The 15245-nt window shown below is 42.2% G+C and overlaps 1 protein-coding gene across 2 annotated transcripts in view; it reads left to right on the top strand.

Moving 5' to 3' along the window:
• Window positions 1–404: 404 nt before the first annotated feature.
• sgms1b (sphingomyelin synthase 1b) overlaps window positions 405–15245 on the top strand; it is a 163056-nt gene continuing 148215 nt past the window's right edge. For both annotated transcript variants that reach the window (XM_070876884.1, XM_070876881.1), the window contains exon 1: window positions 405–891. The gene's annotated coding sequence lies outside the window, so the exon portion shown is untranslated. The remainder of the gene's footprint in view (window positions 892–15245) is intronic.

Raw genomic sequence — 15245 nt, 5'->3', positions numbered from 1 at the left:
CTCCCCTCCCCCCTCCCCTCCCCCCCCTCCCCTCCCCTCCCCCCCCTCCCCTCCCCTCCTCTCCCCTCCTCTCCTTCCTCCTCGCCTCCCTCACCCAGCGCCTCCTGGACTGCTCCTGAGGTATAGGCCCACGGGGCGAGGATGGAGTCAACACTCGGAATTTATTCAGGGTGGTGTGGGTCAATAAAAACTGTTTGTATAAAAAAAAAGCCCCGAGCGGCTAAGTTTCTGCAGGAGCTCCTGAACTTGGCGTCTTCATTTTTTTTAGTTTTCCATCGGCAAAGAAGCTATAGCGTGCCAGACTCACTCAATAAAACTCGAGTGGGGCTGTGCACACCAAGAGTTAATGCAGGGGCAGCCGTGTGTGGATATATTACAAGAGTAAACACAGAAATGCTGGAAATCTCAGCATGTCGGGCAGCATCTGTGCAGAGAAAGCAGAGTTAACGTTTCGGGTCAATGACCTTCCTACAAGAGGTGGTTTACCCACACAATGAATAATAAAGATCCCTTGAAGGTGTATTTCTGGATGGGACCCACTGTGTAAGTGCGCAATGGTATTGAGAACTGGTTGCCTTCACTGAGAAAGAAGTCTTATCCATCTATGCCAGTCCACGCCTGAACGTTACAGGGGATGTACTTGGAAAACCATTTTGAGCTCTTGCACTGAAGTCGGCATACGTGTTACTTTGTGGATTTGCGAGTCGATATCAACAGATTTAATCTCCGCCCTGATGCAATGCATTGGTTGTACAACTATAAACGTTCTGCTAATGAGGAAATTATCCAGGGCAAAACCCAATACCACAGGGTGTCCTTCGGTTACTGAAGAGCGGTAAAATCGCAAATGTTGTGCTGGATTGTACGTGTAAACATGCTGTGTTTTAGCCGGTGGGTGTACAGTTTACATAAAACCTGCTTGGATGTGTTCGCACTTTTGCTTACAAGTTGCATTTTTTTTAAATTGTAAACTTGCGTCTGTTGCTTTTGCGGAAACAGGGACTTGTAGTCGGACCCGTGACGTGGGTGTGGTTCATTGCTGAGGTTTTTTTGTGGCCCAGCAGCTGTTCATTTTACCGCGGTGTAATATTTGCCATGCTGTCATTGTTGAAATAGGAGACGATATGAGTTCTTAAGAACAATACACCCGATCAATATATAAAGTAGAAGTTTTAAGTGTTTAAGTTTCAAGTTTCCTCTTTGCACGCGGTTAAGTCTGATACTTTTGAAATTATTTGACACTTTGATTAAGTCAGCTGTAGTTTGTCTTGTTACTTGACCGTGAAAATGGAGAGCATTTTGTGCAGTGTACTATAGGACAAGTATTTGGTTCAATGTGAAGTGTATAGTGATAATTATGTCCTTTGATCATGGTCACATTAGGCTTCTTCATTGGGAAAACCTATTTTGTGGTGGGGTGTGATGGATAGAAAAGTAGAGAACTTCTATCACTGGCTCCTGTCAGTTTTGCATATAATGAGTTCCTGTAGTTGAAGGAAGGTGAACACGTATGCACCGGAAAGGTTATCCACATTGCCCATGGTTGCTAACCTCTTGGCAGTAGAAACATGAAGGTTACTTCATGGCTGGGAAGTGTGTGGAGAAAATGTATTAAAAATGGATGAACATAAAGGCTCAGTGATGCTGTAATATTTTTGATTGAAAATTGTGCAGGAAACAGCTAGCCTGTTCCTTGAGGAATGTGCATTTGACTAACTGGAATCACTGGGGGAATTATTAAATTTTGGATGAATTTATACAAAATCAATAGGCATCTGCTTTTGAAATTATGGTGCATTCAAACTCCTAACTTGGTGTGATTTTGTAATTGAAAGTTATTGTACAGTAGTGTATATTTTATAAGGATGAAACATAATAAATCCTGAGTAACTTGGACCTTTTAGAGGCATGTCCCATGGTAAGATCCTAGTGCTCCTTATCTGTATGTAACTTGTGTTAATTCTTCTACAGACATTTTTCTTGAGGGTGCCAGGTGTGTCAGTGCCAGGCTGACACTTTGCCTCCCAGTTGGACATGTCATTTTTGCTATTTTTCAAATGTTTATGAAACTATATCCTGTTGAACCTCAGTTCACAAGCCTATCTAGTGGTCATGGAAGGATACAAATGGCATGGGCTTCTGGGGGACAAAGTTTGCACATAATGTCTAATTTCGGTGCTGCTCCATTTTTTTTTGGAACTACCTACTGATTGGAGCTGCCATCTTGTTAAAAAATTTGTTAACTTTTTTTTTCTTTTTACACTCCCTCAAACTGAGATTTAAAGGTAGTCAGAAAAGAACATTGTGGGCTCATTTTCGAGTGTTCCTTTAACTGGTAATAAAGATGAGAGTAACATGAAGGACTAAAGATGGAGACAAATATTGATTTAATTAAAGGCGGCTGGTCACTAGGTGTAACTTTTCGGCCTCTGCTTGTGTGGCATATGAGACATACTTCATACCTGTGATAAAAGACCATATTTAAAAAAAATATACAAATAATGGAATCAAAAGATCTGACTACTTCACATTTCACATGCATTATAACGGACATTATAATTACCACTGTAGAAACTGTGATAAATTAATATTAAGCTGGCTACAGGACACAATTTTCTTTTGTTTTTATATCCTTTTTCATTTAGTTGCTTCTGATGGGTTCCTAGGCCTCTGCTAATACTGCTTGATCCAAGTATGTGTGTGACCTGCATTGATCCCAACAGGTGATTATTTTCTTTCTCTCTAACCATATGAGGCACACCTTGATTGCTCAGATCAGGAATGCACTATGTGGCAGCATTGCTGGTGCAAACTCATGTTGAACCACTATGTGGCATAACTAATTTGACAAAATTAGTAAAGCATGATCCAATGTGAGAGGTTTCAAGTTTATAGCTGAAAATGCCTGTTTGTTGGTTAATTAAGCACTTTCATTCATAACCTTGTGGCTAGCCTTGCTTCCATAAACTTCGGCTCATTCAGAACTCGGCTGGCTTATCCTATCCTGCATCAAGTCCCACTCGCTCATCATCCCAGTGCTCGCTGACCTACTTTAGTCCCCGTTCCTCCCATGCCTTCAATTTTAAAATTCTCATCTTCGTGTTCAAAATTCTTCATGTAAGTCTTACATTTAATGACTTGCATGAAAGAAAGTCTTTCTTTCATGGCCTTGTTCCTTCCTATCTCTAACTTCCTCCAGCCCTACGACCATCTGAGAACTGTTCCTCCAACCCTGGTCTCTTGTGCACCTCTACTTTCTTTGCCTCACCATTGGTGGCCATTCCGTCTAGGCTTTATGGTCTGGAATTTGTCCCTAAACCTCTTCCCCCACCGCCGCCCCCTCTCCTCCTTTAAGACCCCCCTTTAAAAACCTACCTCTGACCAAGCATCTAGTGACCTCCGCCCTTCTAATGTATGCTTCTTTGGGTGTCAATTATTGTTTGATTATACTTCTGTGAAGTGCTTTGAGACAATTTTCTATGTTAATGGCATTATATAATTGCATGATACTGTGATTTCTAGTGGGAGAATGGAAATGATGAAGTAAATTCTTTCAGATTAAGTGTATTGGGGGAGAGCTGTACTCAATCTTGTATCCTTGTTTTAACTCCGTAGCACTGACTGTCTCTGGGTTTGTCCAAGAATTAGAGCACCACTGTATTTATATGTAAACAGTTACTTATGCAACAAAGCATGTGTCTGCAAATGCACAGTGGCTTGCCAAGTTTGGGAAGAAATGGTAATATTCCATGTTCATGGCCAACATAGCCTAACTTTATGCACTGATGAAGTGCCTTTTGACCAAGGGATAATATCTGCTAATTATAATGGAGCTCCAGTGCATATCATGCTGTGATGCACATTGGATTTGTGGTGTAATGATGTTTGACATAATATTCCAGTGCAGTACCACCACTTTTAGTAGGTCTTAAAGTCAGTGTAGACAGAGTTGATTTTGATCTGTGCAGAGATTTTCCATTGCATTTGTACAAATGAGTATAGATGTGGCATAAAAAAATGCTTGCACAATAGAATAACTCGTGTATCTAACCTGTGAATAGAAGTCATTGTCATCATTCCCAACTACAAACATCGTTCCCAAGCCATCTAATCTATCCCTCTTCCTGACCACTGTCTGAGGCTGAACCAGATTATTCACAACCTTGCATCCTATTTGATCCTGAGATGAGCTATCGATCCCATATCCTCTCCATCACAAGACTACAAACTTCCACCTCTAACATCACCTGTTTCCACCCTTGTCTCAGCTCATCTGTTGCTGAAACACTCATCTGTGTCTCTTTTACCTTGACCATTCCAATACTTTTCCTGGCCGGCCTCCCATTTTGCATCCTCCATAAACTTGAGCTCATCGCACAGTGCTGTCCGTATTCTACCTCGCATAAAGTCCTGTTTACCATCACTCCTTTGTTCCCTGTTTTAAATTGTCTCCTGGTCTGGCAACGCCTCAATTTCGATTTTCAAAAATAAATTCTCATCCTTGTTTTTAAATCCCTCCATAGTCTTAACCCTCCCTATCCCTGTAACCTCTTCCAGCCATACAACCCTCTGAAATGTCTGCACTCCTCCAATTCTGGCCTCTTGCACATCCTCGATTTTCATCTCTCCATCATTGGCCTAGGCATTGAGCTCTGGAATTCCCTCTCTAAACTTCTCTGCCTCTCTACCATGCTCTCCTCCTTTAAAACACTCCCTTCTCTTTAGACATTCCTATCACTTTGCCATGTCCGAATAACTTGTGTGCTCGGTGCCTTAGGATGTCTTAAGGCGCTATATAAATGCAAGTTGTTGTGATTCCTTAATGTTCTAATTTCTAGCACCAACATTCCTTTTAATTTCACCAAGAAATCCTCAACAGTTTAAGGGGATCATAATTACAGCTGTAATTGTTCTTGGACAGTATTAAAAATAGCTGTAAACTACTGAAAAGTGGCAACTATGTCCATTAAAAGTGCTTACAGGTGGAGAGAAAAGTCATTTTGAAAGATTGTGAACTTGAGACAAATTTTGTTTTTATTCTGTAGAGGTTATATTGGTACAGAAATGTTTTAAGTATGGCCAGAATAAATGCATTCTAAAAGCTGAAAAAACTGGGGGTGGTGTGTGGTGGGGAAGCGAATGCCTTTAATTTTAAAGACTGTGACATGAGATGCGTTTCAGGAAGGTAGATTAAACCCTGAAAATAATTATCCATCTCCCTGCCTGGGATGAGGATCAGCTTTATCGTTCTGTCCTTGGGACAACGTAACAGTCATTTAAGCTGAGACCTAATGCTGTAATCTGGTCTCAGCAATTGAATCTGCATGAGTGGTGAGAGTGGAGCTGTCCTATTTTATACTGTTGGCAGTTCTACTAATAGTATTGGTTTCCTTTTGCTTAAAGAACTCATTTCATACAGAATGCATGTAACATATTTTGCATGTATGCAAGCATTAAAAAAAATGTAAAGTGGCAATCAGAATCAACAGACAATATGGGAGGTGACAAATGGGTGGATGAAACTAGCGATCGAGAGGATGAATGCATTGAATCAATGGAGGTGAGGATTTGGGTCACAACTTCACCAAATTAGCACAGCATGACACCTATTATCCTAAGTGAGCCTGCCTCATGCTGGTGCTTGCATTCATCGTGCAAAATTGTGGATAGATTCCTGGATGAACTTGCCTTTTGTTCACTAATTTTTATTTGGTCTGCATGCTTCAATGTTTGACTGTGCCAAGAAAAGTTTTAATAAAAGTAGAAATTCAGTGGTCCTATTCTGAAATTGTCCTGTTTGTGCTAATTATTCGACTTGTTCCTGGAATAGGTAGAATTTGATTAGAGGTTACTTTATCTTATTTTTGTAGCTCCACTTCATGGCAATCCCTGAAGTTAATCTTTGTGACCCCCTTGGAGCATTGTCTATATTACTTGCCCCTCAGTTTGGTTCTGTGCCATGCTAGTGTCAATAAAATATTCATAGTGGATAATCCTGGCACTATAAATGCAAATCTCAACTAGGAGTTGATCTTGCTGTTATTTCTATGATCTTTCTGCTTATGGACAACGATGCTGTGCATAGTAGTTCTTTCATAATGTTCTTTTATAATGGATATGTGTACATAATTTTGTCTTCCCATATCAGTAAGTATAGCACCGATTATCCAGAAATTGTGATTTTATTTTCTCTTTTTAAAGGTAACCTCTGTTTAATGGGCACCTAATATGTGAACAATGAATTAATGAATCCAAGTTAAGAGATCTGGTGAAGTCTGTGATTTAACTATTTCTTGCCCAAAGGTGTGAAATGATCTACTGAAACTCTCCAGCATTAATGCACTGGGAAGTCCCAATTCCCACTCCAATTCCTGAGTTATACTGTCACTTTTACATTGCATATAGGTGGGTGGAAAATCACCATTTTAAAATTCTTTGGCCCTCAATTAAACAGGATCATAAGATACAGATATTTAACTCCTGGGACTTGATTTCAGTATTTTTGAACTAAAAATACATCCCCAATAAGGGAATAGTTTCTTTGAACAAATCTGAAGGTACTTTGACAGTTTGCAATAAACAAAGCACTTGAAGCCGCAATAAAATTCAGATTGGCTTCAGATTTATCAGCATTGTAATGTTAACCTTTTATGAATGCACTTCTGAACTACAAAAATTTATGCAAATCTTTCTTTAAAATGGAAAATTAAGTATTTTCTCTACCCATAACTCTATAGGTGAAGCTGTACACTTTTTTTTTTGCTACATTTATTTCATGAGTTCTTTCTTTTGATTTAATTTGAGTTGCAGCACAGTTTCCTTGATGGAACTGCAAAAATGATCCATTTACATAGCAGTCTTCCACACCATTGGGGTCCTTTGTTCAGTCCCTCGTCTGTATTAGCGATCTTATCGAGGGCAACATTAGGGACATTAAAGTTGGCCTCAGGACTGTGATTTATGGAAGGGAAAATCAGCCAGAGTTCCCACACCTGGATCACCTGTGTGTGTGTGGAGCTCAGGAGAGAATAGAATTGGGCTTTATGATGCCTGTGTTTATGAATAATGGCCATGGTACAGGTAGAGCGTCGGAAATTTGGAGTTCCAATTTTAGCCCTGCGTGTCTGATCTGGTTTCAGCCCTGAATGCAGTCCTGCCAGATTACACCAGGTGCCCGTGTGGTCAATACAGAGCAGTAGTAATCGAAAACAAGGTTAAGCATAATAAAACACCCCTGCAGCAGCTGTCCCTGTCATTATCTGATTTTGAATCACCAACAGCTTCTGTCCCTGATGGTATCGGGATTTAAATCATCCACAACTGCTGTCGCTGTCTCCGAAATCTGGAACTACCCGAAACTCTGCCCAGGGGTTTCTGGGTTCGGGACGTCTGATTTTGTTTTCGGGAAAACCGGAATGGCCTCGGTCCCGAGGTTTCCGGATTTCGGAGATTGTCCCTGTATTACACGTGATTGACAAGTGTAATTCAACAAGGGGGGGGAAGGGAGAAAAATGATGAAAAGGGGAAAAAATTGTATCATTTCTTAAAAGGACTAATTTTCTCTTTCTTGCCCATGGTATTGTCCAGTCCATCTAGTGAAGAAGTTTTGTACTTTTTTGGGTTTCTATACGGCCAAAATTCAGCTCCCCAATAAGGCCCGTTGGCGGCCAGGCGGTGGAAGCAAATGGCCGCTGCCAGCCAAATTCAGCGGGGTGGGAGGGGGTTTCTGGCGGTTCCTATTTCTGCTCCGCTGCTGCCGGGTGACCATGAGTGAGTCATCGGTGTGCGCACCGCCAAGGCCCCCCCCCACCTCCCTCGAAATTCAGTCTGAAAAATCTTATGCCTGCCGAGCAGTGCCCCCCAACAGCTTTTTCTGTCTGTGACCTTTCATTCCCTCTATCTGCCCTGACTGGGCCCTTGCCTTTAATGGCCGTCGCACAATGTCCTGGTCGCCATTTAATTTTTTTTGCCAGCTGACTTTCATGTCGGCCAGACTATTGTGCCCCCTGGTTCGTCCGGTGGCACTTCCTCTTGGATGCCAAGTCGCTGGCCCAGTCGAAACCCTCCCTGGTGGCCCAGTGGCCAATCCTAAATAATCACAGATTCGGTCCCCTTTAAAGGAGGGGAGATACGTTGTGATGCAGACGTGCAATGAAGTCACCACCGCTCTGCTGCTGAGTGACAGCGGTGGAGAATTCATCCCACCTCCACTTCCACCCCTCACCAGCACTTATCGCCGCACTTCCACCCCCGTTATGACCAACTTCCTGGCCGATTTTATAAAAAAAGAAACGACCGCTGAATATCGATCAAAAGTCGACCTCATCTACCCAGTAAAATGTTTGTGTGGAAGCAAGTTGCAGCTGATGTGCTGAGTAACATGGAGCTGTATCTGCCTTTCCAGTCCCTTCTGATGATTTGTACTATGGCAGTTAAATTACATAGAAACATAGAAAATAGGTGCAGGAGCAGGCCATTCAGCCCTTCTAGCCTGCACCGCCATTCAATGAGTTCATGGCTGAACATGAAACTTCAGTACCCCCTTCCTGCTTTCACGCCATACCCCTTGATCCCCCGAGTAGTAAGGACTTCATCTAACTCCCTTTTGAATATATTTAGTGACTTGGCCTCAACTACTTTCTGTGGTAGAGAATTCCACCGGTTCACCACTCTCTGGGTGAAGAAGTTTCTCCTCATCTCGGTCCGAAATGGCTTACCCCTTATCCTTAGACTGTGACCCCTGGTTCTGGACTTCCCCAACATTGGGAACATTCTTCCTGCATCCAACCTGTCCAATTTTAAACGTTTCTATGAGGTCCCCTCACTCTTCTGAACTCCAGTGAATACAAGCCCAGTTGATCCAGTCTTTCTTGATGGGTCAGTCCCACCATCCCGGGAATCAGTCTGGTGAATCTTCGCTGCACTCCCTCAATAGCAAGAATGTCCTTCCTCAAGTTAGGAGACCAAAACTGTACACAATACTCCAGGTGTGGCCTCACCAAGGCCCTGTACAACTGTAGCAACACCTCCCTGCCCCTGTACTCAAATCCCCTCGCTATGAAGGCCAACATGCTATTTGCTTCCTTAACCGCCTGCTGTACCTGCATGCCAACCTTCAATGACCGATGTACCATGACACCCAGGTCTCGTTGCACCTTCCCTTTTCCTAATCTGTCACCATTCAGATAATAGTCTGTCTCTCTGTTTTTACCACCAAAGTGGATAACCTCACATTTATCCACATTATACTTCATCTGCCACGCATTTGCCCACTCACCTAACCTATCCAAGTCACTCTGCAGCCTCATAGCATCCTCCTCGCAGCTCACACTGCCACCCAACTTAGTGTCATCCGCAAATTTGGAGATACTACATTTAATCCCCTCGTCTAAATCATTAATGTACAATGTAAACAGCTGGGGCCCCAGCACAGAACCCTGCGGTACCCCACTAGTCACTGCCTGCCATTCTGAAAAGTACCCATTTACTCCTACTCTTTGCTTCCTGTCTGACAACCAGTTCTCACTCCACGTCAGCACACTACCCCCAATCCCATGTGCTTTAACTTTGCACATTAATCTCCTGTGTGGGACCTTGTCGAAAGCCTTCTGAAAGTCCAAATATACCACATCAACTGGTACTCCTTTGTCCACTTTATTGGAAACATCCTCAAAAAATTCCAGAAGATTTGTCAAGCATGATCTCCCTTTCACAAATCCATGCTGACTTGGACCTATCATGTCACCATTTTCCAAATGCGCTGCTATGACATCCTTAATAATTGATTCCATCATTTTACCCACTACTGAGGTCAGGCTGACCGGTCTATAATTCCCTGCTTTCTCTCTCCCTCCTTTTTTAAAAAGTGGGGTTACATTGGCTACCCTCCACTCGATAGGAACTGATCCAGAGTCAATGGAATGTTGGAAAATGACTGTCAATGCATCCGCTATTTCCAAGGCCGCCACCTTAAGTACTCTGGGATGCAGTCCATCAGGCCCTGGGGATTTATCGGCCTTCAATCCCATCAATTTCCCCAACACAATTTCCCGACTAATAAAGATTTCCCTCAGTTCCTCCTCCTTACTAGACCCTCTGACCTCTTTTATATCCGGAAGGTTGTTTGTGTCCTCCTTAGTGAATACTGAACCAAAGTACTTGTTCAATTGGTCTGCCATTTCTTTGTTCCCCGTTATGACTTCCCCTGACTCTGACTGCAGGGGACCTACGTTTGTCTTTACTAACCTTTTTCTCTTTACATACCTATAGAAACTTTTGCAATCCGCCTTAATGTTCCCTGCAAGCTTCTTCTCGTACTCCATTTTCCCTGCCCTAATCAAACCCTTTGTCCTCCTCTGCTGAGTTCTAAATTTCTCCCAGTCCCCAGGTTCGCTGCTATTTCTGGCCAATTTGTATGCCATTTCCTTGGCTTTAATACTATCCCTGATTTCCCTTGATAGCCACGGTTGAGCCACCTTCCCTTTTTTATTTTTACGCCAGACAGGAATGTACAATTGTTGTAATTCATCCATGCTGTCTCTAAATGTCTGCCATTGCCCATCCACAGTCAACCCCTTCAGTATCATTAGCCAATCTATCTTAGCCAATTCATGCCTCATACCTTCAAAGTTAGCCTTCTTTAAGTTCTGGACCATGGTCTCTGAATTAACTGTTTCATTCTCCATCCTAATGCAGAATTCCACCATATTATGGTCACTCTTCCCCAAGGGGCCTCGCACAATGAGATTGCTAATTAATCCTCTCTCATTACACAACACCCAGTCTAAGATGGCCTCCCCCCTTGTTGGTTCCTCGACATATTGGTCTAGAAAACCATCCCTTATGCATTCCAGGAAATCCTCCTCCACCGTATTGCTTCCAGTTTGGCTAGCCCAATCTATGTGCATATTAAAGTCACCCATTATAACTGCTGCACCTTTATTGCATGCACTCCTAATTTCCTGTTTGATGCCCTCCCCAACATCACTACTACTGTTTGGAGGTCTGTACACAACTCCCACTAACGATTTTTGCCCTTTAGTGTTCTGCAGCTCTACCCATATAGATTCCACATCATCCAAGCTAATGTCTTTCCTAACTATTGCATTAATCTCCTCTTTAACCAGCAATGCTACCCCACCTCCTTTTCCTTTTATTCTATCCTTCCTGAATGTTGAATACCCCTGGATGTTGAGTTCCCAGCCCTGATCATCCTGGAGCCACGTCTCCGTAATCCCAATCACATCATATTTGTTAACATCAATTTGCACAGTATTTTCCAGTAATTATGGCAGTATGCTTGTGTTTGAATTAACAATAAATTATGCTCCATTTTCTTTCTCTGGGCACGAGGTTTAGTTGTATGATAGTGATGCAGGTGAAACTCTGTGCTGTGCTTTTTGTGATTGCAGATTTACGTTTGCTCACTCACTCCACTGACGCTTGCAAGATGACTATGTTGTTAATCTGGATAAAATATCCTTGAGCATATTTTACATAACTAAATTATTGACATTCAACAAGTGTTGATGTACAGCCATTTAATTCATGTGACCATCTTCAAGCAACAAATTTATGTAGCAGTTTATGTAATAAAGATCTTCAAGTGGAAGTAGAATCAACAGGAAGTAGAGAAACTGGATTGGGTAACTTGTGACTTGGTGAGAGAAGTTTTGCTGTAGTGAGAAGAAACATTTGTCTGCAGGGATAGGTGGTGAAGTGAAGCGGTTTACTTAATACTTAGAAGAGATAGGCAAAATGGAAAAAGAGGAGGTGTAGTCCTGATAGGATGGGATAAAGACAGTAGAGAAAGTATCTTGGCTCTGAAAATCAAGTAGAAGAATCAGTTGGGTGGAGCTAAGAAACAGCAAGAGGCAGAAAACATTGGTGGGACTTGTTTCTTGGCTTCAAAACAGTAGATGTAACATAGGGCAGAGTATAAATCAGGAAATTAGAGGCACATGTAACAAGGGTAATACAGTAATCATGGACTTTAATCTACATATACTGGGAAAACCAAACTTGTAGCAATAGTGGAGGACGAATTCATTGAATGTATGCAAGATAATTTTCTAGATCAGTATATTGAACGAACTAGGGAACAGGCTATTTTAGATCTAGTATTGTGCAATGCGAGAGGGTTAATTAATAACCTTGTCGTAAAGGGGCCTTTAGGGAAGAGTGACCATAATATGATAGAATTTTATATTGTGTTTGAAAGTGATTTTGTTAAATCCAAAACTAGGATCTTAAATCAAACAAATATATACTACCAAGTTTTAAGGGATGAGTTGGCTAAGGTAGATTGGGAAACCTCATTAAAAGTTATAATAAACAAGCAATGGCTAGCATTTAAAGAATTAATTCATAATTTACAACAAATATACATTCCTTTAAGACACACAAAACCCACAGGAAAAGTGGTCTAACCGTGGCTAACAAGAGAACTTAAAGATGGTATTAGATCAAAGGAAACATAGAAAATAGGTGCAGGAGCAGGCCATTTGACCCTTCGAGCCTGCACCACCATTCAATATGATCATGCAACTTCAGTACCTCACTCCTGCCTTCTCTCCATACCCCTTAATCCCTTTAGCCGTAAGGGCCACATCTAACTCCCTTTTGAATATATCCAACGAACTGGACTCAACAACTTTCCGTGGTAGAGAATTCCATAGGTTCACAATTCTCTGGGTGAAAACATTTCTCCTCATCTCGGTCCTATATGGCTTTACCCCTTAGTCTTAGACTGTGACCCCTGGTTCTGGACTTCCCCCAACACCGTGACCATTATTCCTGCATCTAACCTGTCCAATCCCATCAGAATTTTATATGCTTCGATGAGACCCCCCCTCTATTATTCTAAATTCCAGTGAATATAAGCTTAGTCGATCCAGTCTTTCTTTCTTATGTCAATCCTGCCATCCCGGGAATCAGTCTGTTGAACCTTCGCTGCAGTCGCTCAATAGCAAGAATGTCCTTCCTCAGATTAGCAGACCAAAACTGCACACAGTACTCAAGGTGTGGCCTCACCAAGGCCCTGTACAACTGCAACAAGACCTCTCTGCTCCTAAACTCAAATCCTCTTGCTATGAAGGCCAACATACCATTTGCTTTCTTAACTGACTGCTGTACTTGCATGCCTACTTTCAATGACTGATGTACCGTGACACCCAGGTCTCGTTTCACCTCCCCTTTTCCTAATCTGTCACTATTCAGATAATCTGCCTTTTTGTTTTTGCCAAAAAAGTGGATAACCTCACACGTATCCACATTATACTGCATCTGCCATGCATTTGCCCACTCACCTAACCTGTCCAAGTCACCCTGCAGCCTCTTAGCACCTCCTCACAGCTCACACTGCCAGCCAGCTTAGTGTCATTTGCAAACTTGGCCATATTACGTTCAATTTGGCTAGGCTTATATTCACTGGAATTGACTTGGAGTATTTGTAATAAGGTGGACAAATTAACTGCGAGAAGTATTCGTAATAAGGTGGACGAATTAACTGTGCAGGCAGCTATTAACGAATATGATATAATTGGGATTACAGAGACATGGCTCCAGGGTGACCAAGGCTGGGAAATCAACATCCAGGGGTCTTCAACATTCAGGAAGGATAGACAGAAAGGAAAAGGAGGTGGGGTAGCGTTGCTGGTTAAAGAGGAAATTAACGCAATAGGACATTAGCTTGGATGATGTGGAATCTGGGTAGAGCTGCGGAATACCAAAGGGCAGAAAACGCTAGTGGGAGTTGTGTACAGACCACCAAACAGTAGTAGTGAGGTTGGGGACAGCATCAAACTAAATATATTCAAAAAGGAGTTAGATGAGGTCCTTACTGCTAGGGGGATCAAGGGGTATGGCGAGAAAGCAGGAATGGGGTACTGAAGTTGAATGTTCAGCCATGAACTCATTGAATGGCGGTGCAGGCTAGAAGGGCCGAATGGCCTACTCCTGCACCTATTTTCTATGTTTCTATGTTTCTAAACAAGAAATTAGGGATGAGTGCAATAAAGGTACAGCAGTAATCACGGGCAACTTTAATCTACATATAGATTGGGCTAACCAAACTGTTAGCAATACGGTGGAGGAGTGTATAAGGGATGGTTTTCTCGACCCATATTCGAGGAACCAACTCGAGGGCTGGCCATCCAAGACTGGGTGATGTGTAATGAGAAAGGACTAATTAGTAATCTTGTTGTGCAAGGCCCCTTGCGGGAGAGTGACTATAATATGGTAGAATTCTTTATTAAGATGGAGAGTGACAGTTAATTCAGAGACTAGGGTCCTGAACTTAAGGAAAGGTAACTTCGATAGTATGAGACGTGAATTGGCTAGAATAGACTGCCGAATGATACTTAAAGGGTGATGGTGGATAGGCAATGGCAAACATTTAAAGATCACATGGATGAACTTCAACAATTGTACATCCATGTCAGGAGTAAAAATAAAACTGGGAAGGTGGCTTAACCGTGGCTAACAAGGGAAATTAGGAATAGTGTTAAATCCAAGGAAGAGGCATATAAATTGGCCAGAAAAAGTAGCAAACCTGAGGACCGGGAGAAATTTAAAATTCAGTAGAGGAGGACAACAGGTTTAATTAGGAGGGGGAAAGTAGAATATGAGAGGAAGCTTGCTGGGAACACAAAAACTGACTGCAAAAGCTTCTATAGATATGTGAAGAGAAAAAGATTAGTGAAGACAAATATAGGTCCCTTGCAGTCAGAATCAGGTGAATTTTTAATGGGGAACAAAGAAATGGCAGACCAATTGAACAAATACTTTGCTTCTGTCTTCACGAAGGAAGACACATATAACCTTCTGGAAATACTAGGAGACCGAGGGTCTAGCGAGAAGGAGGAACTGAAGGAAATCCTTATTAGTCAAGAAATTGTGTTCGGGAAATTGATGGAATTGAAGGCCGCTAAATCCCCAGGGCCTGATAGTCTGCATCCCAGAGTACTTAAGGAAGTGACCCTTGGAATAGTGGATGCATTGGTGATCATTTTCCAACAGTCTATCGACTCTGGTTCAGTTCCTATGGACTGGAGGGTAGCTAATGTAACACCACTTTTTAAAAAAGGAGGGAGAGAGCGAACGGGGAATTATAGACCAGTTAGCCTGACATCAGTAGTGGGAAAATGTTGGAATCAATTATTAAAGATGTAATAGCAGCGCATTTGGAAAGCAGTGACAGGATCGGTCCAAGTCAGCATGGATTTATGAAGGGGAAATCATGCTTG

This window comes from Pristiophorus japonicus, chromosome 3 (assembly GCF_044704955.1).
Source record: "Pristiophorus japonicus isolate sPriJap1 chromosome 3, sPriJap1.hap1, whole genome shotgun sequence".
Lineage (NCBI taxonomy): Eukaryota > Metazoa > Chordata > Chondrichthyes > Pristiophoridae > Pristiophorus > Pristiophorus japonicus.
Note: the sequence above shows the minus strand (reverse complement) of the source record. Positions and strands in the feature narration are given on the sequence as shown.